The following is a 27,335-nucleotide window of genomic DNA, read 5'->3' as shown; positions in this document are numbered from 1 at the left end:
TTTAACACCACCTCTGGCAGTGCATTCCACGTACCCTCCGCTCTCTGTGTAAAAAATTTACCTCTGACACAACCCCTATACTTTCTTCAATCACCTTAAAATTAAACCGCCCTCATATTAACCGTTATCAGCCCCGGGAAAGAGTCTCAGGCTGTCCACTCGATCTATGCCTCTTATCGTATGAAGTCAAAGTAGGCAGATGAATGTGCGACGATGAGGGCGATGGACCTTGCGTAGTTTAGTCATGCATTTAATTACTAGTTTAATTAGGTCGGACAACACCGTTGGCTGAAGTGCCCGTTCCGAAGCCGTACTGTTCTAAGCTCTGTGAGCGTAGGGTACGGGACCGAGCCGTGAAAATAATAAGGAGAAGCAGCTACGTACAACTCAGGGTGCTTGCTCAGTTAAATGCATGGCTCAGAGGAAAACCAGGCCACTGGCCTAAAGACAAAGAGAGGGGAGAGAAAGGGGTTGCAGAGATGAGTTTGAGAAAGAGAGGGTCTGAGGAAGGCAGACTGCTTAGTGAAAGCGTTGGATATAGTGTTGTTAAAGTAGAAGAGTGTCCAGGTACAATTAAAGCCCAAACTTATGTCAATTTGAGCGCTTTCCCTATTTTTAGGGCTTATCTTTCTGAATGTGGTCCCTTCCCAACACACCCTGGCTCGGCACCTTCATCAGGAGCCTAGACCATCAACTAGAATTTGATTAATATGCAAATTCCAGGCAATAGCAACTCAAGAGGAGGGTAATTAATCACTAGTTAAAACAAATTAATACATGCATCAGTTTTGTCAGGAACACGCTTTGGGTTAATCATCTGTAAAATTGGAAGTCCAAAGGATGAGGTGTGGAATAATGTTGTGAATAACATATTCAAATACCGCCCTTCCCTTCCTCAATTCCCAGATCAGTCACCCTTCAGCTGTTCGTTTATTGCAGATACAGACACACACACACACACACACGCACACACACTCACACACACACACACACAGACACACACACACACACTCACACACACACACACACAGACACACACACACACACTCACACACACACACACTCAATAGACAATAGACAATAGACAGTAGGTGCAGGAGTAGGCCATTCGGCCCTTCTAGCCAGCACCACCATTCACTGTCTTCATGGCTGATCATACACAATCAGTACCCCGTTCCTGCCCTCTCCCCATATCCCTTGACCCCGCAATCTATAAGAGCTCTATCTAACTCTCTCTTGAATGCATCCAGAGACTTGGCCTCCACTGCCTTCTGGGGCAGAGCATTCCACATATCCACCACTCTCTGGGTGAAAAAGTTTTTCCACATCTCTGTTCTAAATTGCCTACCCCTTATTCTTAAACTGTGGCCTCTAGTTCTGGACTCACCCATCAGTGGGAACATGCTTCCTGCCTCCAGCGTGTCCAATCCCTTAATAATCTTATATGTTTCAATCAGATCCCCTCTCATCCTTCTAAATTCCAGTGTATACAAGCCCAGTCGTTCCAATCTTTCAACATATGACAGTCCCACCATTCCGGGAATTAACCTTGTGAACCTATGCTGCATTCCCTCAATAGCAAGAATGTCCTTCCTCAAATTTGGAGACCAAAACTGCACACAATACTCCAGGTGTGGTCTCACCAGGGCCCTGTACAGCTGCAGAAGGACCTCTTTACTCCTATACTCAATTCCTCTTGTTATAAAGGACAGCATGCCATTAGCTTTCTTCACTGCCTGCTGTACCTGCATGCTTGCTTTCATTGACTGATGTACAAAAACACCTAGATCTCGTTGTACTTCCCCTTTTCCTAACTTGACTCCATTTAGGTAGTAATCTGCCTTCCTGTTCTTGCCACCAAAGTGGATAACCTCACATTTATCCACATTAAACTGCATCTGCCATACATTTGCCCACTCACCCAACCTGTCCAAGTCACCCTGCATTCTCATAACATCCTCCTGACATTTCACACTGCCACCCAGCTTTGTGTCATCGGCAAATTTGCTGATGTTACTTTTAATCCCTTCATCTAAATCATTAATGTATATTGTAAACAGCTGCGGTCCCAGCACCGAACCTTGCGGTACCCCACTGGTCACAGCCTGCCATTCCGAAAGGGACCCGTTAATCTCACACACACACACACACACACACACACACTCACACACACACACAGACACACACACACTCTCACACACACAGACACACACACACACACTCACACACACACAGACACACACACATACAGAGAGACTCACACACACACTCTCACACACACACACACTCACACACACACACACACATTCAGAGAGACACACGCACACTCACACACACATACAGAGAGAGACACACACACATGCACAGACACAGACACAGTCACACACACACACACACATACACATACATAGACACACACACACACACACACACACACACATGCACACACACACACACAATTTCTCACTGAAATATGCAGATATAGACATACTAATTGCCACAATCATGAATACAAATACACAGACAGATCAATTCACAAAGACACTCAGACACATATTCTTGGGTACAACACTCTGTCTTTCAGACACAGCTTTCTTTCACACAGTCACCCAAGTTAAACTGATTTGGACGCAGACACACACAAGACATGAATACAAAGATAGTTAATAGCACACATGCACAGAGATACACAAACGTGCAGACGGAAATCAACACACACAGGAGCACACACATGCACAGAGATACACAAACGTGCAGACAGACCCCTTGAAGCAAAATCATCCGCAATACAGACACAGACTGACCAAAGTTTTAAAAAGAACATCTTGATTTACACATGCACATACAAAAACACACGTACATACACACACAGATTCACATGTGCACACAAACACACCAATGCACGTACACACACTCTCACCTACACATGGCCACACACACACATACAAACGCACAGACATGATCACACACACACTCATGTATGCACACTCAAATAGACACACACATTCCCTCACACAAACACACTCTCTCACCCTCTCTCTCTCTCTCTCACACACACACACACACACACACACACACACACACACACACACACACACACACACACACACACACACACACACACACACACACACACACACACACACAATCTGTACTGTGGAGCAGAGAGTTTCCTGCAGCCACTGTCACACCGGCTCAGCCTGATACAACACTGTATCTTTGTCAGGACGTCATCACTGAACTCTTTAATGTCTATTTAACTTCCACTTAGAGAGAGTTTCCAATGTGTAGCTATGAAGCACTCTATTCATCTAAGTATTTATCTAGCTAACCTTAGGCCTCCCTGCTGCACTATCCATCTATCTAACCTCTTTCTCAATCCATCCATCACTCTGTCTATATTTCTTTGTGTTGATCCATATCTCCACACCTTGGAATTACCTCCTGTTCATCACTGTCGGTACCCCTGCCCGTCTTCATATTTCCTCTCAGAGATGTCTGCCTCACTACCCATTTCCCGCACTGTTTCAGCCGCAGCATCGCATTCTTAAAGCGCGCTGAGATCAGGTGGAGACACAAGGGAAAGCCGACAAAGCCCCTTCCATTGATTTTGAGCTGTAATTAATATATTGTACAAGTCTGTACAAAGCGGTTCAGCAGATCAATAGCCCTGTGTCTCCGGTGAGTACCACCTACAAAATATATTGCCATTCTTCCGTCGGTGTCAGTGGGTCCAGATCCCAGGATAACCCCTCCACAGTACTGTGGGAGCACCGATAAAAGTGTGAAGTGATTCTCTCTGGAAGGTCAAATAATACAGATTTATTTATTTTATGTACTACATAGTTAGCTTGATCTCGGAGTAGTTTAAAAGGTCAGCACAGCATCATGGCTAGAAGGGCCTGTACTCTATGTTCTATGTATTATGTTCATAAAGTGACACTAGGCACGGGAGGGTCTGAACATAAAGTGACTGGCAGGAAATGATAAAGTAGTGGTGGTTGGGGGTGTGGAGGGGTGGGTTAGTGGGTGGAGGTGTTGATCAGCCTCACTGCTTGGGGAAAGTAGCTGTTACTGGGTCTGGTAGTCCTGGTGTGGACGCCTCATAGCCTCGTCCCTGATTTATTTAGAGATACAACACAGGAACAGTTGTATCTCTAAATTATAAAGTATAGAGTCATAGTGTCATAGAAAATTACAGAGCTGAAACAAGCCCTTCAGCCCATCTAGTCCATACCAACTGTTCTGGAAGGAACAGTCCCTTCCAGCCCTTTGACATGTGCCACCAGCAACCCACGATTTAGCGCTATCCTAATCACAGGACAATTTACAACGATCAACTGAGCTACTGACCAGAGTGCGGGAGGAAACCGGAGCACCAGAAGGAAACCCTCACACTCCGCGGGGTGAACGTACACACTCCTTACAGAGGGCGCTGACATTGAACTCTGAACTCTGATGCCCCAAGCTATAATAGCATCGTGCTAACCGGTACACTACGGTAGCTGCCTATGGGAGAGAGACAAACGGCCCGTGTGGGATCCTTCGTGATATTGCTGCCCTCTTTCTAGGACCATTCTGTACAGAACCTATGTCCTTGATGGCAGCTATTCATTACAATAACATTAGTCAATTTTAAAAAGTATGGAGTCATAGTTTCATAGAAAAATACAGTGCTGAAACAGGCCCTTCAGCCCATCTAGTCCATACCAAACCATTTAAGCTGCCTAGTCCTGTCAACCTGCACCAAGACCATAGACCTCCATTCCCCACCCATTCATGTACCTACCTAAACTTCTCTTAACAGCCAAATGAAACGGTGTTCCTCTGGACCATGGTGTACCCACAAAATGTATACCACACTGAGCACATAAATCAAAAAAATTACCATAAGCAAACAAAATATCATTCAAAATGCATGCAGTGTAGAGCCCAGGTAAACAGTAAACAGCTCGCTGTCCGAATGACGAGACCTCGGTGGTGGCAGGGTATTCATTAGTCTCTCAGCCTGAGGGAAGAAGCTGTTACCCAGTCTGGCAGTCCTCGTCCTGATGCTCCTGTCCCTCCTTCCTGATGGTAGAGAGTCAAAGAGATTGTGGGATGGGTGGTAGGGACCTGAGCAATGCTTCGAGACCTTCGTCTGCATTGCTTCCTGTAAATGTCACCAATGGGGGGGAAGGAGACCCTGATGATCCTCTCGGCTGCTTTGACAATCAAATGACATATTGACTCCATTGATGTCCGATGATAGATATGTTTCTTAATGTAAAATACATTTAACATTCAGGGTCTGTGTGTTTAATAAGTGGCTGTGTTAACTTGAATCTTTACAGTGCCTTCAAGGGCCTTCGCAATGTCCCAAAGTGTTTCACAACCCACCGTGTTTGTACTGTAGTCATTTCTGTAAAGTAACAAATGCATCAACTAATTTACACATAGAGGCTTCCACAATTAGAAAAGAAAGGTTGTGACTGGTTAATCTTTCAGTGAGGTTGGACATTAGCTTTATTCGTCACATGTACATCGAAACATCCAGTGAAATGCACCACTGAGAGTATTTAAAAGCAGTGAGCTTGAACATTTACAGCATTATTCGTCACGCTTAGGGATTGAGAAGGCTGCCAAGAAGTTAGAACAGACTTCTCCTAGTGAAGGATTTATCGTTTTGTTTCTGAAGCTGATTGTTCGGGATACTGATCCTCCTTCTCCAACACAGACGGCCAGGTGTGTGTTGCCACTTCAAGTCTGTCTATTTCTCAATTGATCTTTAAAACAAAGCATAAAGAATAATTGCACGAGTTAATGGACTTTAGTTGTAGGGGCTGCTACTTCCATCTGTTTCCAATACACTTGGTAATCCAAACTTTGATGTCCCCTCAGTGGGAACTTTATTGGAAACCACCTGTACCTAATAAATTGCCACTGAATGTATGTTCATGTAGCCCATTCTCGTCAAGGTTCGGCCATAAGACACAGGAGTAGAATTAGGCCATTCAGCTCATCGAGTCTGCTCTGCCGTTCCATCATGCCTGATCCCAGATCCCACTCAAACCCCATACACCTGCCTTCTCACCATATCCTTTGATGCCCTGACCGATCGGAAAACTATCAACTTCCACTTTAAATATACCCATGGACTTGGCCACCACCGCATTCTGTGGCAGAGCATTCCACAGATTCACTACTCCCTGGCTAAAAAACCCCTCCTTAACTCTGTTCTAAAAGGTCGCCCCTCAATTTTGAGGCTGTGCCCTCTAGTTCTGGATACCCCCACCAGAGGAAACATCCTCTCCACATCCACCCTATCTAGTCATTCCAGTAGGTTTCAATCAGATCCCCACACGTACTTCTAAATTCCAGTGAGTACAGGCACAAAGCTGCTAAACGCTCCTCACATGTTAACCCCTTCATTCCCAGAACCATCCTCATGAACCTCCTCTAGACTCTCTCCAATGACAACAAATCCTTTCTGAGATATGGGGCCCAAAACTGTTGACAGTACTCCAAGTGCGGCCTGACTAGTGTCTTATAAAGCCTCAGCATTATCTCCTTGCTTTTATACTCAATTCCTCTTAAAATAAATGCCAGCATTACATTTGTCTTCATTACCACAGACTCAGCCTGTAAATTAACCTTCTGGGAGTCTTGCACGAGGACCCTCTGCACCCCTGGTGTGCGAATTTTCTCCACATTTATATTTCTAATATTTCTTTTACCAAAAATGCATTATGATACATTTCCCAACACTGTATTCCATCTGCCACTTGTTTGCCCATTCTTCCAATTTGTCCAAGTCTTGCTGCAATTGCATTGTTTCATCACCACTATCTACCCTTCCACTTATCTTTGTATCATCCACAAACTTTGTCACAAAGCCATCAATTCCATTATCTAAATCATTGCTGTAAAAAGTAGTGGTCCCAATACTGACCCCTGAGGAACACCACTAGTCACGATAGCCAACCAGAAAAGCCCTCTTCATTCCCACTCACAGCCTCCTACCTGTCAGCCATTCCTCTATCCATGTCAGTATCTTTCCTGTAACGCCATCGGATTTTATCTTGTTAAGCAGCCTCGTGTGTGGCATCTTATCAAATCAATTCTGAAAATCCAAGTAAATGACATCCACTGCTTCTCCTTTGTCCTCCCAGCTTGTTACTTCCTCGAAGAACTCTAACGGATTTGACAGGCAAGCATTCCCTTCACAGAAATAACACTGACCTTGACTTATTTTATCATTAGTCTCCAAGTACCTCAAAATCTCATCCTGAATAACAGGCTCCGACACTTTCCCACCACTGAGGCTGGGCTAACTGGACGATGATTTCCCTAATTTTGCCTTCCTCCCTTCTTAAAGAGTGGAGTGACATTTGCAATCGTACAGTCCTCTGGGACCATGCCAGAATCAAGTGATTCTTGAAAAGTCATGACCAATGCATCCATGATCTATTCAGCAACCTCTCTCAGGACTCTGGGATTCAGTCCACCTGGTGCAGATGACTTATCCACCTTAAGACCTTTGAGTTTGCCTAGCACTTCTTCTTTTGGAATAACAATGGCACTCACTCCTGCTCCCTGACACTCAGGCGTCCTTGGCACACAGCTAGTGTCTTCCACAGTGAAGACAGATGCAAAGTACCCATTAAGTTCATCTGCCATTTCTTTGTCCCCCATTACTACCTCACCAGCATCACTTTCCAGTGGGCCAGTATCATAGAAACATAAAAAACCTACAGCACAATACAGGTCCTTTGGCCCGCAACACTGTGCTAAACAGGAACTTGCTTTAGAAATTACCTAGGGTTACCCATGGCCCTCTATTTTTCTAAGCTTCATATACCTGTCCAGGAGTCTCTTAAAAGATCCTATTGTATCCACCTCCACCACCGCCACCAGCAGCCCAGTCCACGCACTCACCACTCTGCGTAAAAAACTTACCCCTGACATATCTTCTGTACCTACTTCTGTAAACCTGTGCCCTCTCATGCTAGCCATTTCAGCCCTGGGAAAAAGCCTCTGACTATCCACACGATCAATGCCTCTCATCATCATCTTATAATCTTTTTACTCTTTATCCTTTTACTCTTTATATAACTGAAAAAACATTTAGTATCCTGCTTTATAGTATTGGCTAGACTGTCCTCATATTTTATTTTTTCCCTTCTTATAACTTTTTTAGTTGTCTTTTGTTGGATTTTAAAAGCTTCCCAATTGTCCAACTTCCCACTCACTTTTGCTATCCTATATGCAGTCCTTCCAAAGGGTTTTGGCCCGAAACGTTGACCATACTTTTTACTATCACTGCTGCCTGGCCTGCTGAGTTCCTCCAGCATTTTGTGTGTGTGGCTCTTTCAACGGCTTTTATGCCATCCTTAACTTCCCTTGTCTACCCCTGCCATTTGAGAATAACTTCTTTTGTGGGACATATCTATCCTGTGCCTTGTGATCTGTTCCCAGAAACTTCAGCCATCTCTGCTCTGCCGTCGTCCCTGCCAGTGTCCTTTTGTAATCCATCTGGGCAAGCTCTTCTCTCGTGTCTCTGTAATTCCTTTCATTCCATTCTGATACTGATTCACGTGACTTATGCTTCTCCCTCTCAAACTGCAGTATGAATTCAATCATATTATGATCACTGCCTCCTAAGGGTTCCTTTACATTAAGCTCCCTGATAAGATCTGGGTTATTACACAACACCCAATCTAAGATAGCCTTTCCTTGAGTAGGCCAGGATAATATATTGCTTTCTGGTTGCTAGGGTCCAGGATGTCTCTGAGTAGTTGCAGAATGCTCTTGAAGGGGAGGGTGAGCAGCTGGAGGTATTGATACATGTTGGTACCAATGACATAAGCAGGAGAGAGGTAGAGTCCTGCGCAGTGAGTTTAGGGAGATAGGAAGGAGGTTGAAAGGCAGGACCTCCAAGTTGGTAATCTCGGGATTACTCCCGGTGCCACAAGCTGGTGAAGGTCAGAAGAGGAAGACGGCGCAGACAAACGAGTGGCTGAGGGGACGGTGCAGGGGACAGGGTTTCAAGTTCTTGGAACATTGCAATGGTTTTTGGAGAAGGGGTGACCTGTACAAGTGGGACACGGTTGCATCTGCCCAGGAGGGGAACAGTATCTAAGCAGGAAGGTTTCTAATGCTATTGGGGAGGGTTTAAACTAGATTTGCAGGGGGTGGGATCCGAAGTGAAGAGGCAGAGGATGCGGAGGTTGGAGCACAAGTAGAGACAGCTTGTAGGGAGTTTGTGAGGAAGGATAGGCAGATGATGGAGCAAAGATGCAGTCAACCAGATGGTTTAAAATGTGTCTATTTTAATGCAAGGAGTATCAGAAACAAGGCGGATGAACGTACGGCGTGGATCAATACATGGAACTGTGACATTCTGGCCATTCCAGAGACTTGGATGTCTCAGAGGCGGGAATGGCTGCTGAGTGTGCTGGGCTTTAGATGTTTCAAAAAGGACAGTGGGGGGGCAAAAGAGGTTGGGGTGTGGCATTGTTAATCAGGGATAATATCACGGCTGCAGAAAAGGAGGAAGTCATGGAGGGGTTGTCTACTGAGTCATTGTGAGTGGAAGTCAGAAACAGGAAGGGGGCAATATCTCTACCGGGTATTTTATATAGACTCCCCCACCCCAACAGAGACATCAAGGAGCAGATAGGGAGGCAGATCCTGTAACGGTGCAATAAATATAGGGTTGTTGTGATGGGTGATTTTAGTTTTCTTATAATTGACTGGCATCTCCTTAGATCACAGGGTTTGGATGGGGTGGAGTTTGTTAGGTGTGTTCAGGAAGGTTTCCTGACGCAATAGGTAGATAAGACAACTCGAAGAGAGGCTGTACTTGATCTGGTATTCGGAAATGAACCTGGTCAGGTGTCAGATCTCTCAGTGGGAGAGCATTTTGGAGGTAGTGATCACAACTCTATCCCCTTAACCATAGTGCTGGAGAGGGATAGGAGCAGACAATTTAGGAAAACGTTCAACTGGGGTAGGGGGAAATATGATGCTATTAGGCAGAAACTTGGGAGCATAAACTGGGAGCAGATGTTGTCAAGGAAATGCACGGCAGAAATGTGGCAAATGTTCAGGGAACATTTACATGGAGTTCTGCATAGGTACGGTCCAATGAGGCAGGGAAAGGATGGTAGAGGAAAGGAACCATGGTCTACAAAGGATGTAGAAAATCTAGTTAAGAAGAAAAGACAATTAAGAAGAAAAGACAAGCTTACGAAAGATTCAGGAAACTAGGTACTGTTAGAGCTCTAGAAAATTACAGGGTTGCCAGGAAGGAGTTTAAGAATGAAATTAGGAGAGCTAGAAGGGACCATGAGATGGCATTGGTGAGCAGGATTAAGGAAAACCCCAAGGCATTCTACAAAGTATGTGAAAAGCAAGAGGATGAGCCATGTGAGAATAGGAGCAATCAAGTGCGATAGTGGAAATGTGTGCACGGAGTTGGAGGAGGTATTGAAAGTACTTTGCTTTAGTATTCCCTGGAGAAAAGGACATGGCTATTGTGGGGATGACTTGTGCTTGAGCATATAGATATTAAGAAAGAGGATGTGCTAGAGCTTTTGAAAAGCATTAAGTCGCCGGGTCTGGATGAGAAATACACTAGGCTACTGTGAGAGGCAAGGGAGATTGCTGAGCCTCTGGGGATGATCTTTGCATCAGCAATAGGTTCAGGAAAAGTACCAGAGGATTAGAGGGTAGCAAATGTTGTTCCCTCGTTCAAGAAAGGTAGTAGAGATAACCTAGTAAGTTGTTGGAGAAGATCCTGAGAGGTGGGATTTATGAGCATTTGGAGAGTCATACTCTGATTAGCGAAAGTCAGCATAGCTTTGTTAAGGGCAGGTCGTGCCTTCCGAGCCTAATTGAATTGTTTGAGGATGTAACAAAACATAATGATGAAGGTAGGGCAGTGGATGTTGTGTATATGGATTTCAGTAAGGCACTTGATAATGTTCCCCATGCAGAAAATAAGGAGTCATGGGATCCAAGGAGACCTTGCTATGTGGATCTAGAATTGGCTTGCCCACAGAAGGAAAAGGGTGGTTGTAGATGGTTCGTATTCTGCATGGAGGCCGGTGACCAGTGATGTTCAGCAGGGATCTGTTCAGGGACCTCTCCTCTTTGTAATTTTTATAAATGACCTGGATGAGGAAGTAGAAAGGTGGGTTAGTAATTTTGTTGATGACATCGTCATCACTGCGTTATGTCTGAAAGAAGCCCTAAGTTGGGAGCTTAACACCAAAGGATATACTTTGTATCAAGAGGACAGGCAGGAAGGCATAGGCGGTGGTGTGGAAAGAGGCAACATTGGGTCGGAGAATGTTGAATCTTTGTGGGTGGAATTAAATTGCAAGAATAAAAAAAATTACAAGGATCGTATATAGGCCTCCAAATAGTAGCCATGATGTGGGGTTAAGATTGCAAAGGCATGTAGTAAGTGTAATGACACAATTGTAATGGGGGCATCAATATGCAAGGAGATTGGGAAAATCAGGTTTATGTCAGATCTCAAGAGAGGAAACGTGTTGAATGCTTACAAGATGGCTTTTCAGAGCAGTTTGTGCTTGAGCCTGCTTGGAGGAAAGGTTATCTTAGGTTGGGTGTTGCATAATAACCCAGATCTCATTAGGGAGCTTAACGTAAAAGAGCCCTTAGGAGGCAGTGATCATAACGTGATTGAATTCATACTGCAATTTGACAGGGAGAAGCAAAAGTCACGTCTATTAGTATCACAGTGGAATAAGGGGAATTACAGAGGGATGAGAGAAGAGCTTGCCCAGGTGGATTGGAAGAGGATACTGGCAGGGACGACGGCAGAGCAGAGATGGCTGAAGTTTCTGAGAGCAGATCACAAGGCGCAGGATAGACATATCTCACAGAAGAATTTGTCCTCAAATGGCAGGGGTAGACAACTGTGGCTGACAAGGGAAGTTAAGGACTGCGTAAAAGCCAAGGAAAGGGCATATAAGGTAGCAAAAGTGAGTGGATAGTTGGATGATTGGGAAGCTTTTAAGATCCAAAAAAAGGGAACTAAAAAAGCTGAAAGAAGGGAAAAGATGAAATATGAGGGCAGACTAGCCAATTATATAAAGTAGAATACCAAAAGTTTTTTTCAGTTATATAAAGAGTAAAAGGGAGGTGAGAGTTGATATTGGACCACAGAAAAATGATGCTGGTGAACTTTGCATCTGTCTTCACTGTAGAAGACACTAGCACAGAGGGCCATGGTTGTTAGTGAGCAGGAGTGAGTGCCATTGCTATTACAAAGGAAAACGTGCTAGGCAAACTGAAAGGGCTTCAGATGGATAAGTCACCTGGACCAGATGGACTACATCCCAGAGTCCTGAGAGATGCTGCTGAAGAGATAACAGTTGCATTGGTCGTGATCTTTCAAGAATCACTTGATTCTGGCATGGTCCCAGAGGACTGGAAGATTGCAAATGTCACTCCACTCTTTAAGAATGGAGGAAGGCACAAGAAAGGAAATCATAGATCAGTTAGCCTAACCTCAGTGGTTGGGGAAGTGTTGGAGTCTGTGATTAAGGAGACTAATGATAAAATAAATCAAAGTCAGCATGCTATCTGTAAAGGGAAATCTTGCCTGACAAATCTGTTAGAGCTCTTCCAGGAAGTAACAATCTGGGATGTCAAAGGAGAGGCAGTGAATGTCGTTTACTTGGATTTTCAGAAGGCATTTGATAAGGCGCCACACTTGAGGTTGCTTAACAAGATAAAATCCTATGGCGTTGCAGGAAAGATACCGGCATGGATAGTGGAATGGCTGACAGGCAGGAGGCAGCGAGTGGGAATGAAGAGGGCCTTTTCTGGTTGGCTGCCGGTAACTATGATTTTCCTCAGGGATCAGTATTGGGACCGCTAATTATCACATTGTTTGTCAATGATTTAGATAATGGAATTGATGGCTTTGTGGCAAAGTTTGCAGATGATATGAAGATAGGTGGAGGGGTAGGTAGTGCTGAGGAAGCAATGCAATTGCAGCAAGACTTTGACAAATTGGAAGAATGGGCAAAAAAGTGGCAGATGGAATACAGTGTTGGGAAATGTATGATAATGCATTTTGGTAAAAGGAACAATAGTGTGGACTATTATCTAAATGGGGAGAAAATTCAAACACCAGAGGTGCAGAGGGACTTCGGAGTCCTTGTGCAAGACTCCCAGAAGGTTAATTTACAGTTGAGTTTGTGGTAAAGAAGGCAAATGCATTGTTGGCATTTTTTTTCAAGGGGAACAGAATATTAAAGCGAGGAGATAATGCTGAGGCTTTATAAGACACTAGTCAGGCTGCACTTGGAGTATTGTCAACAGTTTTCGGCCCCATTTGAAAGGATGTGTTGTCATTGGAGAGAGTCCAGAGGAGGTTCACGAGGATGATTCTGAGAATGAAGGGGTTAACATATGAGGAGTGTTTGGCAGCTTTGGACCTGTACTCACTGGAATTTAGAAGAATGTTGAGGAGGGGGAGATCTCATTGAAACCTACTGAATGCTGAAAGGACTAGATAGGGTGGATGTGGAGAGGATGTTTCCTACGGTGGGGGTATCCAAAAATAGAGGGCACAACTTCAAAACTGATGAATGACCCTTAGAACAGAGGTAAGGTGCAATTTTTTAGCCAGAGATTGGTGAATCTGTGGAATGCTCTGCCACAGACTGCAGTGGAGGCCAAGTCCATGGGTATATTTAAAGTGGAAATTGATCGTTTCCTGATTGATCAGGGCATCAAAGGATATGGTGAGAAGGCAGAAGTACGGGGTTGAGTGGGATCTGGGATCGGTCATGATGGAATGGCGGAGCAGACTCGATGGGCAGAATGGCCTAATTCTGCTTTTATGGTCTTATGACAAAAAAAGTTGGGGCGTTGTGGATAGTCTGGAGGGTTTCAGAAGTTACAGCGGGACATCAATAGGATGCAGAACCTGGCTAAGAAATGGCAGTTGGAGTTAAACCCAGGTAAGTGTGAAGTGGTTCATTCTGGTAGGCTAAATTTGAAGATAGAATATAATGTTAATGGTAAGACCCTTGGCAGTGTGGAGGATCAGAGGGGTCTTGGGCTCCAAGTCCATAGGACACTCAAAGCTGCTGTGCAGGTTGACAGTGTTGTTAAGGAGATGTATGGTGTGATGGCCTTCATCAACCATGGGACTGAGTTCAAGAACCATGAGGTAATGTTACAACGATGCAAGACCTTAGTTAGACCCCACTTGGAGTACTGTGCTCAGTTCTGGTCACCTCACTACAGGAAGGATGTGGATATTACAGAGAGAGTGCAGAGGAGATTTACAAGGATGTTGCTTGGATTGGAGGGCGTACCTTATGAGAATAGGTTGAGTGAACTTGGAGCGACAGAGGATGAGAGATGATGTGATTGAGGTGTATAAGATGATGAGAGGCTTTGATTGTGTGGATAGCCCGAGGCTTTTTCACAGGGCTGAAATGGTTAACACCAGTGGGCATAGTCTCAGAAGTAAGTACAAGGGGGGATGTCAGAGGTAAGTTTTTCACACAGAGTCTGGCTAAAAAAAATACCTCCTTGCCTGTGTTCTAAAGGGTTGCCCCTCAATTTGGAGGCTGTGCTCTCTAGTTCTGGATACCCCCACCATAGGAAACATCCTCTCCACGTCCACCCTATCTAGCCCCTGCAACATTAGGTAGGTTTCAATGAGATCCCGCCGCATTCTTCTAAATTCCAGTGAGGGCGGAGGGGATCTCATGGAAACGTACCGAATGTTGTAGGGACTAGATAGGGTGGATGTGGAGAGAATGTTTCCTATGGTGGAGTTATCCAGAACTAGAGGGCACAGCTCATACCTTTCCCAACAAAAGGACCGGGTCCCTCTGATGGGAAGAGTTCTCCCAAGTCAGCACCTCTGCCTGCCCCGTAGCAAAAACCGGACATGGTCCAATTGTTAATGTGGCCGACAGATGCCGATATATCCTGTCAGTGAAGGTTTGAGTGGTAACATCAGCTCTCCGACGTCACAGGGAAACTCTGAACAGTAACATCAGCTCTCCGACGTCACAGGGAAACTCTGAACAGTAACATCAGCTCTCCGACGTCACAGGGAAACTCTGAACAGTAACATCAGCTCTCTGACATCACAGGGAAAACGCCGATGCGTTATGTAGAATAGTACAGCACATTACAGGCCCTTTGGCCCACAATATTGTGCTGACCCTCAAACCCTGCCTCCCATATAACCCCCCACCTTAAATTCCTCCATATACCTGTCTAGTAGTCTCTTAAACTTCACTAGTGTATCTGCCTCCACCACTGACTCAGGCAGTGCATTCCACGCACCAACCACTCTCTGAGTGAAAAATCTTCCTCTAATATCCCCCTTGAACTTCCCTCCCCTTACCTTAAAGCCATGTCCTCTTGTACTGAGCAGTGGTACCCTGGGGAAGAGGTGCTGGCTGTCCACCCTGTCTATTCCTCTTAATATCTTGTACACCTCTATCATGTCTCCTCTCATCCTCCTTCTCTCCAAAGAGTAAAGCCCTAGCTCCCTTAATCTCTGATCATAATCCATACTCTCTAAACCAGGCAGCATCCTGGTAAATCTCCTCTGTACCCTTTCCAATGCTTCCACATCCTTCCTATAGTGAGGCGAGCAGAACTGGACACAGTACTCCAAGTGTGGCCTAACCAGAGTTTTATAGAGCTGCATCATTACATCGCATCTCTTAAACTCTTTCCCTCGATTTATGAAAGCTAATACCCCATAAGCTTTCTTAGCTACCCTATCTACCTGTGAGGCAACTTTCAGGGACCTGTGGACATGTACCCCCAGATCCCTCTGCTCCTCCATACTACCAAGTATCCTGCCATTTACTTTGTACCCTACCTTGGAGTTTGTCCTTCCAAAGTGTACCACCTCACACTTCTCTGGGTTGAAACTCCATCTGCCACTGCTCAGCCCACTTCTGCATCCTATCAATGTCTCTCTGCAATCTTCGACAATCCTCTACACTATCTACAACACCACCAACCTTTGTGTCATCTGAAAACTTGCCAACCCACCCTTCTACCCCCACATCCAGGTCGTTAATAAAAATCACAAAAAATAGAGGTCCCAGAACAGATCCTTGTGGGACACCACTAGTCACAACCCTCCAATCTGAATGTACTCCCTCCACCACAACCCTCTGCCTTCTGAAGACAAGCCAATTCTGAATCCACCTGGCCAAACTTCCCTGGATCCCATGCCTTCTGACTTTCTGAATAAGCCTACTGTGTGGAACCTTGTCAAATGCCTTACTAAAATCCATGTAGATCACATCCACTGCACTACCCTCATCTATATGCCTGGTCAGCTCCTCAAAGAACTCTATCAGGCTTGTTAGGCATGATCTGCCCTTCACAAAGCCATGCTGACTGCCCCTGATCAGACCATGATTCTCTAAATGCCCATAGATCCTATCTCTAAGAATCTTTTCCAACAGCTTTCCCACCATAGACATAAGGCTCACTGGTCTATAATTACCCGGACTATCCCTACTACCATTTTTGAACAAGACAACATTCACCTCCCTCCAATCCTCTGGTACCATTCCTGTGGACAACGAGAACATAAAGTTCCTAGCCAGAGGCTCAGCAATCTCTTCCCTCGCCTCGTGGAGCAGCCTGGGGAATATTCCGTCAGGCCCCAGGGACTTATCCATCCTAATGTATTTTAACAATTCCAACACCTCCTTTCCCTTAATATCAACATGCTCCAGAACATCAACGTCACTCATATTGTCCTCACCATCATCAAGTTCCCTCTCATTGGTGAATACTGAAGAGAAGTATTCACTGAGGACCTCGCTCACTTCCACAGCCTCCAGGCACATCTTCCCACTTTTATCCCTAATCGGTCCTACCTTCACTCCTGTCATCCTTTTGTTCTTCACATAATTGAAGAATGCCTTGGGGTTTTCCTTTACTTGTCAAGGCCTTCTCATGCCCCCTTCTTGCTCTTCTCAGCCCCTTCTTAAGCTCCTTTCTTGCTACCCTATATTCCTCAATAGACCCATCTGATCCTTGCTTCCTAAACTTCATGTATGCTGCCTTTTTCCACCTGACTAGATTTTCCACTTCACTTGTCACCCATGGTTCCTTCACCCTACCATTCTTTATCTTCCTCACTGGGACAAATTTATCCCTAACATCCTGCACGATATCCCTAAACATCGACCACATGTCCATAGTAGATTTCCCTGCAAAAACATCATCCCAATTCACACCCGCAAGTTCTGGCCTCAGTCTCATAATTTGCCCTTCCCCAATTAAAAATTTTCCTGTCCTCTCCAATTCTATCCTTTTCCATGATAATGTTAAAGGTCAGGGAGCGGTGATCACTGTCCCCCAGATGCTCACCCACTGACAGATCTGTGACCTGACCCGGTTTGTTACCTAATACTAGATCTAGTATGGCATTCCCCCTAGTCGGCCTGTCAACATACTGTGACAGGAATCCATCCTGGATACACTTAACAAACTCTGCCCCATCTAAACCCTTGGAACTAATCAACTGCCAACCAATATTAGGGAAGTTAAAGTCACCCATGATAACAACCCTGTTATTTTTGCACCTTTCCAAAATCTGCCTCCCAATCTGCTCCTCTGTATCTCTGCTGCTACCAGGGGGCCTATAGAATACCCCCAGTAGAGTAACTGCTCCCTTCCTGTTCCTGACTTCCACCCATACTGACTCAAAAGAGAATCCTGCTACATTACCCACCCCTTCTGCAGCTGTAATAGTATCCCTGACCAGTAATGCCACCCCTCCTCCCCTTCCCCCCCCCCCCTATCCCTTTTAAAGCACTGAAATCCAGGCCTTTGATTTGCGCCTCGGTGTCGCTTTGAACTGCAGGGGTTTGGGGCCATATTTCCCACGGAAAATGAACCCCCCCATTCCTCTCAGTGTCACATGGTCACCAGCGGCAATTCACCTTCTCCGGCGTCCAGTTCCTCTCAGCCCCAATCTCCTGCTGCTTCTTCATGCTGTGACTAATCAATAATCTATCCACCGTCTGCCTTAAATGGAACCAATAACTTGGCCTGTGGCAACGAGTTCCACAGATTAATTACTCTCTGGCAGAAGACGTTCTTCGTCTCTGTTTTAAAACGTCACCCCTCTATTCAGAGCCCTTGTCCTCCAATCTCGCCATAGGGAACATCCCCTCTATCAAGGTCTTCCACCATTGGAGGGGTTTCAATGAGGTCTTCCACCATTGGAGGGGTTTCAATGAGGTCATCCACCATTGGCGGGGTTTCCGTGAGATTTTCCACCATTGGAGGGGTTTCAATGAGGTCATCCACCATTGGAGGGGTTTCAATGAGGTCATCCCTTACTCTTCTGAGATCCAGTGAGTACAGGCTCAGGGCAATCAGGCGCTCCTCATGTGAGAAGCCTTTCAATCCCGGAATCATTTTCGTAAACCTCCCTTAAACGTTCTCCAATGTCAGCACATCCTTTCTTAGAAAGGGGGCCCAAAACTGCCCGCAATACTCCTTGTGAGGCTTTATAACGCCTCAACATTAGATCCTTGCTTTTATATTCCAGCCCCCTCGGAATTAATACGAACATCGTATTCGCATTGATGGCGAACGCCGGTGTGTGACTTTGTTTAAGGTGGCGAGGCCGATGAACGGGCAGTCCCCACACGGTCCTTGACACAGTGGTACGGAGTGCAAGATGACAGGGGGCCCTTCACTGCCGTGGTGATGCCTCATCTTCTTCTGCCAGTTCCACCGCGGACGTTGTTGTTGGATCTCTCGTTATGTGGAAGACCCCCCCCCCCCACACCTACCCCTACCGCCGTGGGTGACTCTACCAGGAGGTAAGCGGCAGGCGGTACCACTCTCGAGATCTGAGGAACTCACGAACCTCTCCACCACGATAAGGAGAAGTCTTAGCTTGGGAGAAGATAGGGAGATTAGTTACAGCACAGGAACGGGTCATGCAGACCAGAACGCCTGTTCCCAAATTAAACTAATATATGCACATGAGAGTCACACGGCATCGAAACAGACCCTTCGGCCCAACTCATGCATGGCTGTCCAGCAAGCTCGTCCCAACTCCCCGTGTTTGGCCCATTGGCTCTCTGAAAGGGGCCGGGGGAGTCCGATGCAGGTTTCGTACGTGGGAGTGGTGAATGCGTTGAACGCTTTGTCAGTGATGGTGGTAGAGATAAGTGTATTAAAAACATTTAAGAGACTCGTAGGTAAGCACATAGGTAGACCATAAAACCACAAGACATAGACCAGAATTAGGCCACTCGGCCCATCGAGTCTATTCCGCCATTCCATCATGGCTGATTTATTATCCTTCTCAAACCCATCTCCCGCTTTATCCCTGTAAACTTCGACGCTCTTGCTAATAAAGAGCTTTATCAACCTGTATTTTAAATACACCGTCCGTGGCAATGAATTTCACAGGTTCACTGCCCCTTTGCTGAAGAAATCCCCTTTCATCTCTGTTCTAAAGGGGCGTCTCTCTATGCCCTCTAATCCTATACTCCGCCACTGCATGCAACATCCTCTCTGCATCCACCCTATCCAGGCCTTTCAATAATCAATAGGTTTCCCTGAGATCCGCCCTCATTCTTCTAAACTCCGGTGAATACAGACCCAGGGCCATCCGGCGCTCCCTATACGGTAACCCTTTCATTCCCATCATTAATCTCGTGAACCCCCTCTAAACCCTCTCCAATGCCGGTACATCATTTTGTTTTTGGGATACGAGGCCCAAACTGCTCTCTATGCTCCAATAATGGTCTGGCCAATGCCTTCTAAAGCCTCGGGAGTAGGTCCTTTCATTTATATTCTAGTCTTTTCGAAACGAATGCCAACATTGCATGGATGATAGTGAAGTTGAGGGTTGGGGGGGGGGGGGGTTAGAGTTAGATTAGTTGTTGAGTTGGTTAAAAGTTCGTCACAACATCATGGGCCGAAGACCCTGTACTGAGTTCTAGTGTTCTACGGTTAAACCTTTCCCATCAATGTACTTATCTCGGTGGCTACTAAAAGTTGGTAATGTGCCTGCCCCAGCCAGTGTTTCTGACCATCACTAATCCCCCTCACCTGTCACGTGCCACTTTGTACACCTTCTCCTCCCCCACCTTCTTATTCGGACTTCTGCCCCTCCCCCTTCCTTTCCAGTCCTGATGAATGGTCTCGGCACGAAACATTGACAGTTTATTCCTCTCCGTAGATGCCGCCAGACCTGCTGAGTTCCTCCAGCATTTTATACGTGTGGCTCAGTACTTCTGGCGGCTCGTCCCAGATACGCACCGTCTTTGCCGTGAAGAAGCGGACCATGTAAAACGTTTGCTTTCGGTCTTAAGCCTATGTTATCCCGTGTTCAAATCTCTTCTCTGGGAGAAAGAATGTGGGTTTTCACCCTGTCTACGGTCCTCATATTCGTATATACCTCTATTGGGTCAGCCCTCAATCTCCTGCTTTACGTGATCTTCTTCCCTTAATTCTCTGGTTATGCATGTGCCCGAATAAAATCCTCCTGAACTCTGTTATCGTACAGCTTCCTCCACCACCCCTGGGGGGGGGGGGGGCGCCCACCACCTTCTGTGTAAAACAAAACTTGCCCCCCCCTCATCCCACTTAAAATGTCTCTCTCTCTCACCTTAACGCTAGACCCTCTAGTATTTAAAGCTTCTACTCTCGGCAAAAGATTCTGACTGCCTGGCCTATCTTCATCATCATCATTATGTGCCGTGTCGTATGAAGTGGGCGATCATGGTCTCAGTGATCATGATTGTTCTTGACAAAATTTCTGCAGAAGTAGTTTGCTATTGCCTTCTTCAGGGCAGTGTCTTTACAAGACGGGTGACCCCAGCCATTATCAATACTCTTCAGAGATTGTCTGCCTGGTGTCAGTGGTCGCATAACCAGGACTTGTGAAATGCACCAGCAGCTCATACGACCATCCATCAGCCGCTCCATGGCTTCACGTGACCCTGATAGGGGCGGGGGCGCTCAGCAAGTGCTACACCTTGCCCACGGGTGACTTGCAGGCGAGTGGAAGGAAGGAGTGCCTTACACCTCCTTTGGTACAGACAGTGGGAAGCGAGGGAAGAGATTGCTGAGCCTCTGGGGGTTATCTTTGCATCATCAATAGGGACGGGATAAGTACTAGAGGACTGGAAAGTTGCAAATGTTGTTCTCTTGTTCAAGAAAGGGAGTACAGATAACCCAGGAAATTATAGACCAGTGAGTCTTACTTCAATGGTAGGCAAGTTGTTGGAGAAGATCCTGAGAGGCAGCATGTATGAGCATTTGGAGAGGCATAATCTGATTAGGGGTAGCCAGCATGGCTTTGTCAAGGGCTGATCATGCCTTACAAGCCTAAATGATTTATTTGAGAAAGTAACAAAACACATTGATGAAGGTAGAGCAGTGGATGTAGTGTAGATGGATTTCAGTAAGACATTTGATAAGGTTCCCCCTGCCAGGCTCATTCAGAAAGTAATGAGACATGGGATCCAAGGAAACCTTGCTTTGTGAATCCAGAATTAGCTTGCCCACAAAAGGTGGTTTTAGATAGTTCGTGTTCTGAATGGAGGACGGCGACCAATGATGTTCCGCAAGGATCTGTTTTGGGTTTGGTTAGTCGTAGAATTGGTTAAAGGTTCAGCACACTATCATGGGCCGAAGAGCCTGTACTGAGCTCTAGTGTTCTATGTTTAAACCACCTCTTTGTGATGTTTATAAATGACCTAGATATGGAAGTAGAAGGGCAGGTTAGTAAGTTTGCTGATGACATAAAAGTTGGGGATGTTGTAGATAGGCTGGAGGGTTGTCAGAGGTTACAGCACGACATCAATAGGATGCAGAACTGGGCTGAGAAGTGGCAGATGGAGTTCAACCCAGACAAGTGTGAAGTGGTTCATTTCAGTAGGTCAAATTTGAAGACAGAATATAGTATTAACAGTAAGACTCTTGGCTGTGTGGAGGATCAGAGGGATCTTGGGGTACACGTCCATAAAACACTCAAAGCTGCTACACAGGTTGACAGTGTATGTTGTGCATATGTTGCGCATATGTTGTGCTGGTCTTCATCAACTGTGGGATTGAGTTCAAGAGCCGAGAGGTAATGTTACAGCTATACAAGACCTTAGTTAGACCCCACTTGGAGTTCAGTTCTAATCACATGTGGCATGTGGAAACTATAGAAAGGGTGCAGAGGAGATTTACAAGGATTGTGCTTGGATTGGAGAGCATGCCTTATGAGAATGCCTTAAGTGAACTTGGCCTTTTCTCCTTGGAGCGACAGAGGATGAGAGATTACCTGACAGAGGTGTACAAGACGATGAGAGGCATTGATCGTGTGGATAGCCAGAGGCTTTTTCCTAGGGCTGAAATGACTAATACACGGGGGCATAGTTTTAAGGTGCTTGGAAGGAGGTACAAGGGGGATGTCAGGGGTAAGTTTTTCACACAGAGAGTGGTGAGTGCATGGAATGGGCTGCCAGCGATGGTGGTAGAGCTGGATACAATATGGTCTTTTAAGAGACTCTAAGGTAGGTACATGGAGCTTAGGAAAATCGGAGGCTATGCGGTAGAGAAATTCTAGGCAGTTTCTAGAGTAGTTTATGGTCAGCACAACATTGTGTGCCTGTAATGTGCTGTAGATTTCTATGTTTCTATGCTTCTTTGAATCTCCAACCCGCCTCCCAATCATATCTATACCGCTCATAATGTTATAAACTTCTGCCTAGACCCCCTCAGCCTTCTACTACCCCCCAAGAACAAAACAGCCTAAGTTTGTCCAACCTCTACTTATAAGTCCTACCCTCTAATCCCAGAAAGCACTCTGATAAACCTCGTCCGCACCCTCTCCAGTGACTCCGAATCATTCCTGTAATGTTGCGACCAGAACTGCAAGCAGAAGTCGAAGTGTAACCGAACCCGGGTTTCATACAGACCTCCGAGTCTCGAGCCCATGTGCGCCCAGCGCCCGATGGCTTCAAAATTCAAAGTGAATTTATTGTCAGAGTATATACTGTATATGGCACTATATACTACCTTGAGATTCATTTTCTTGTAGGCATATAGAATAAAGAAATACAGTAGAAACAATGAAAAACTTCACACGAAGACTGACCAATGAGCAAAAGAAGACAAACTGTGCCAAATAAATAAATAAATGGATAGAATAATGAATCATTATGTACTGCTGCCGAGACAATATGTCTTGACTTATCCCCATTCCGGATTGTGTGGCGAGTTGTACTGGGATCGATAACAGTCCCAAACCCGCTGTACCACAACATAAATGTATGGTCTCGGAGCAGGTCAATGACAGGGCAGGTGTGATTTTAAAATTAACACTGGCCTATTTGTGAATTCATGAAAAACTTGGCGAGGTTAGGTGGGGATCCGGAACAATCTCCCCTTGGACAGAATGGGTCTGAACCTCTGGGCGAGGTGTTAGCGCTGACCTTCGGAAATCTCAGGGCGCCGAACAGTGAGATCCGGATCGGTCTGGGCTGCGAAGCTGGGTGAAACAGGTCTTGCCCGTTGAGCACCGTTACCGTTAAGCACTCATTGGGTGATACTGAAACAAATTTTAGCATTTTCTTTTGGGCAAAAGCAGCACTTGTGCCCGTCCTAATTTGCCTCTGAGGAGATGCTGGTGAACTACTTTTTTACCCTCGGGCGATTTTGGAATGAAGCCGAGAGAGAAGGTAGATTAGTTTTGCCCGCAGAACATTGGGAAGGAGCCTAACATTACTGTAAAACGTCAGCGGAGCTGGAGACACAGGAAAGGGTATTTGGTAAACTGGTGTGTGAGGGTGCACGGGAGTTTATGCGAATATCCATCTCCGCTCTGTACGTGTATCTCCGCGTGTTCAACGGCTTCTGTATAACATTTCATTGAATTCCGTATGTGTGTGAGAGAGAGATTTTAAGTATGTGTGTGACTGTGTGCCGGTGAGAGGCTGTGTGAGAAACAGACAGAGAAAGAGAGAGCTTAAGTGTATGTTATGTGTGGAACAACGAGATTGAGTGTGTGTGTGTGTGTGTGTGTGTGTGTGTGTGTGTGTGTGTGTGTGTGTGTGTGTGTGTGTGTGTGTGTGTGTGTGTGTGTGTGTGTGTGTGACAACGAGATTGAGTGTGTGTGGCTCTGTGTGTGTGTGAGTGTGTGTGGCTGTGTGTGTGAGAGAACGATATTGTGTGCGTGCGTGTGTGTGAGTGTGTGTGGCTGTGTGTGCGTGCGTGTGTGTGTGTGAGTGTGTGTGGCTGTGTGGGCGTGCGTGTGTGTGTGTGTGTGTGTGTGTGTGAGAGAGAGAGAGAGAGAGAGAGAGAGAGAAAGTTTGAGTTTATGCTCGAAAAAGTTAATTGCGTGAGAGTATAGTTGTGTGTGAGAGAAATTGTCTCTGAGAGACGGAGAAGTTTAGTTGTGTACGACGGCGAATAATTGAATGTGTGAGAAAGAGGATGAATGATTGAGATTGACTGTGAGAGTTTGAGCGTGTGTGAGAGTTTGTGTGCGTGAGTGTGTGAGAGAGGGGATTTCAGCATGTGACTGAGTGGTTGTGTGAGAGGGAGAGAGCGTGGGAGAGAGTTTGTGTGCGTGGGAGAGAGTTTGTGTGCGTGGGAGAGAGTTTGTGCGTGAGGGTGAGAGGGAGAGTGAGTATGCGAGAGAGTGAATTCCAACATGTGAGTGAGAGCGAGATACTGACTCTACAAGAGAATTTGAGTGTATGCCTGAGTTTCAGGCTGTGTGAGAGAGCTTGAATGCGTGAGTGTGAGTGAGAGAGGGGATTTCAGTATGTGACTGAGAGGTTGCGTGAGAGAGTGGATGTGTGAGCGAGAAATTGAGTATGTGGGCCAGTTTGAGTGATCATGTATATGTGTGTTTCTGTGAAAGTGTGTGTGTGAGAGAGAGACAGAGTGAGAGTAAGCGGTACAGATAATGAGAAAACGAGGAAAACCCCTTCAAAATACAGAACAAACCGAGATTTGTACAACACACGGGTATAATTTGAAGCCAAATGTGAAGGTACAATTCCCGTGTAACTGAGGCCGCTAGGAAGCCTGACCGAGAGAGTTTGTTGTATTTGCACTGACTCCTCTGCGTGAGGACCCGAACAAATGCTCTTCGGCTCGGAGTCCCCGGACCTCAGCACAGATAAGGAGGCGGCGGTGGGGAAGTTCTTACACCTCGGAGAGACATCAAGAAGAAAGCGGTGGGGAAAGGATGCATGCTGTGAGGTTGCTCAGGGTCACAGTACTACACATTTGGTCCCCATTCTCACTCCGAGAGAGGAAAGGAGGCCGTTCCCAGCTGACAAGACATATATTCTGCATACTCTATATAAACGGGCATGAAGGGATAAGTAAGGACAGTAGAGACGCGACATCCATCATTAGGGACCCCCATCATCTGGGGCATACCCACTGATCATTGCTGGCATCAAGGAGGAAGTACAGAAGCCTGAAGATACACAGTTAACGTTTCAGGAACAGCTTCTTCCCTTCCGCCATCAGGTTTCTGAATGGAAGGTTTCGGGGGTAAACCCCCAGGAACAATCCGGAGCTGGAGTCCGGAAGACAGTCCAACGTGAAGTTCCACGCTGACCGGCCACTCCTATGGCGCTACTGATGCTAAACTGTATCGGTCTCTGCCATTCCTTTGGGTTCATCAGCTGCGCGGAGAGAGCGAGTCTGTCGTACGGGTAACAGCTTGCTCTCCATGCCGTACTGCCCAGGCTGGGTGTCGAACGCAGGCAGCTCGACCCCGACCACCGGAGAGCCTCACATAGATGCTGCCTGACCTGCTGAGTACCTCCAACATTTAGTCTGTGTGTTGATGGTTTAACAGGCTTTTAGGTGGACACATGAATATGAATCGTCAACCATCAGACCCTTGAACTAGTGGCGATAATCGTCATACCCTTGAACTAGTGGCGATAATCGTCAGACTCTTGAACTAGTGGCGATAATCGTCAGACCCTTGAACTAGTGGGGATAATCGTCAGACCCTTGAACTAGTGGCGATAATCGTCATACCCTTGAACTAGTGGGGATAATAGTCAGACTCTTGAACTAGTGGCGATAATCGTCAGACCCTTGAACTAGTGGGGATAATCGTCAGACCCTTGAACTAGTGGGGATAATGTCATTCGACTTTACGCACCTCAACACTGAACGGTTTCCACAACCTATGGACTCACTTTCAAGGACGCTTAGAGTCATAGAGTAAAAGAAAAGTACAGTACAGAGACAAGCCCATCGGCCCATCTTGTCCGTGCGGAACCATTTAAACTGCCTAGTGCCATCGACCTGCACCCGGATCACAGACCTCCACACCGCTCCCACCCAAACTTCTCTTAAACGTTGAACTAGAGCTCGCATGCACCACTCGCGCTGGGCATCTCGTTCCACACTCTCACGAACACTGAGTGAAGAAGTTTCCCCTCATTGTCCCCTTAAACTCTTCACCTTTCGCCCTTAACCCATGACGTCTAGGTGGTCCCATCCAATCTCAAAGAAAAAATGCCGGCTTGCATTTACCCTATCTATACCCTTCATAATTTTGTATACCTCTATCAAATCTCCCCTCAATCTACATTCCAAGCAATAATGCCCTAACCGATTCAATCTTCTCTTGTAACTCAGGTCCTCCAGACCCGGCAACATCCTTGTACTTTTTCTCTGACTCTTTCCACCTTATTCGCCGCTTTCCTGCAGGTAGGTTTCCGCAAGGAAATGAATCCCAGGTTAGTATATGGTGACATATACCATCCAGAGACAGAGAAGCAGTTTCAGCGACAGGTTACTATCGATGCAATGCTCCTCAGACAGGATGAAGAGGTCAATACTCCCCAATGCCATAAGGCTTTACAATTCAACCGCCAGGACTTAAGAACTTTTTAAAAGCTATTATTAATGCTTTTTGAGATAGTGATTTAGATGCATATCATATTTTTTACTGAGTTAAGTATTGTATGTAATTAGTTTTGCTACAACAAGTGTATGGGACATTGGAAAAAAAGTTGAATTTCCCCATGGGGATGAATAAAGTATCTATCTATCTATCTATCTATCTATCTATCTATCTATCTATCTATCTATCTATCTATCTATCTATCTATCTATCTATCTATCTATCTATATATGCACTTCCATTATAAATTTACTTTGAATTTTGAACATTGAAAGGAATGATGATACACGGGAGGAGGATATTTAGCATAAATTGGTGTCAAGATGGAAAGTTCAGGAAGAATCTGAGGTGGTTTTCCCCTCACCAGGAGAGCTGAAATCCGGACAACACGGTGCCTAAAGGG

The sequence above is a fragment of the Hemitrygon akajei genome, chromosome 4 (genome assembly GCF_048418815.1).
Source record: "Hemitrygon akajei chromosome 4, sHemAka1.3, whole genome shotgun sequence".
NCBI lineage: Eukaryota > Metazoa > Chordata > Chondrichthyes > Myliobatiformes > Dasyatidae > Hemitrygon > Hemitrygon akajei.
The sequence above is the reverse complement of the archived record's forward strand: the minus strand, read 5'-3'. Positions refer to the sequence as shown.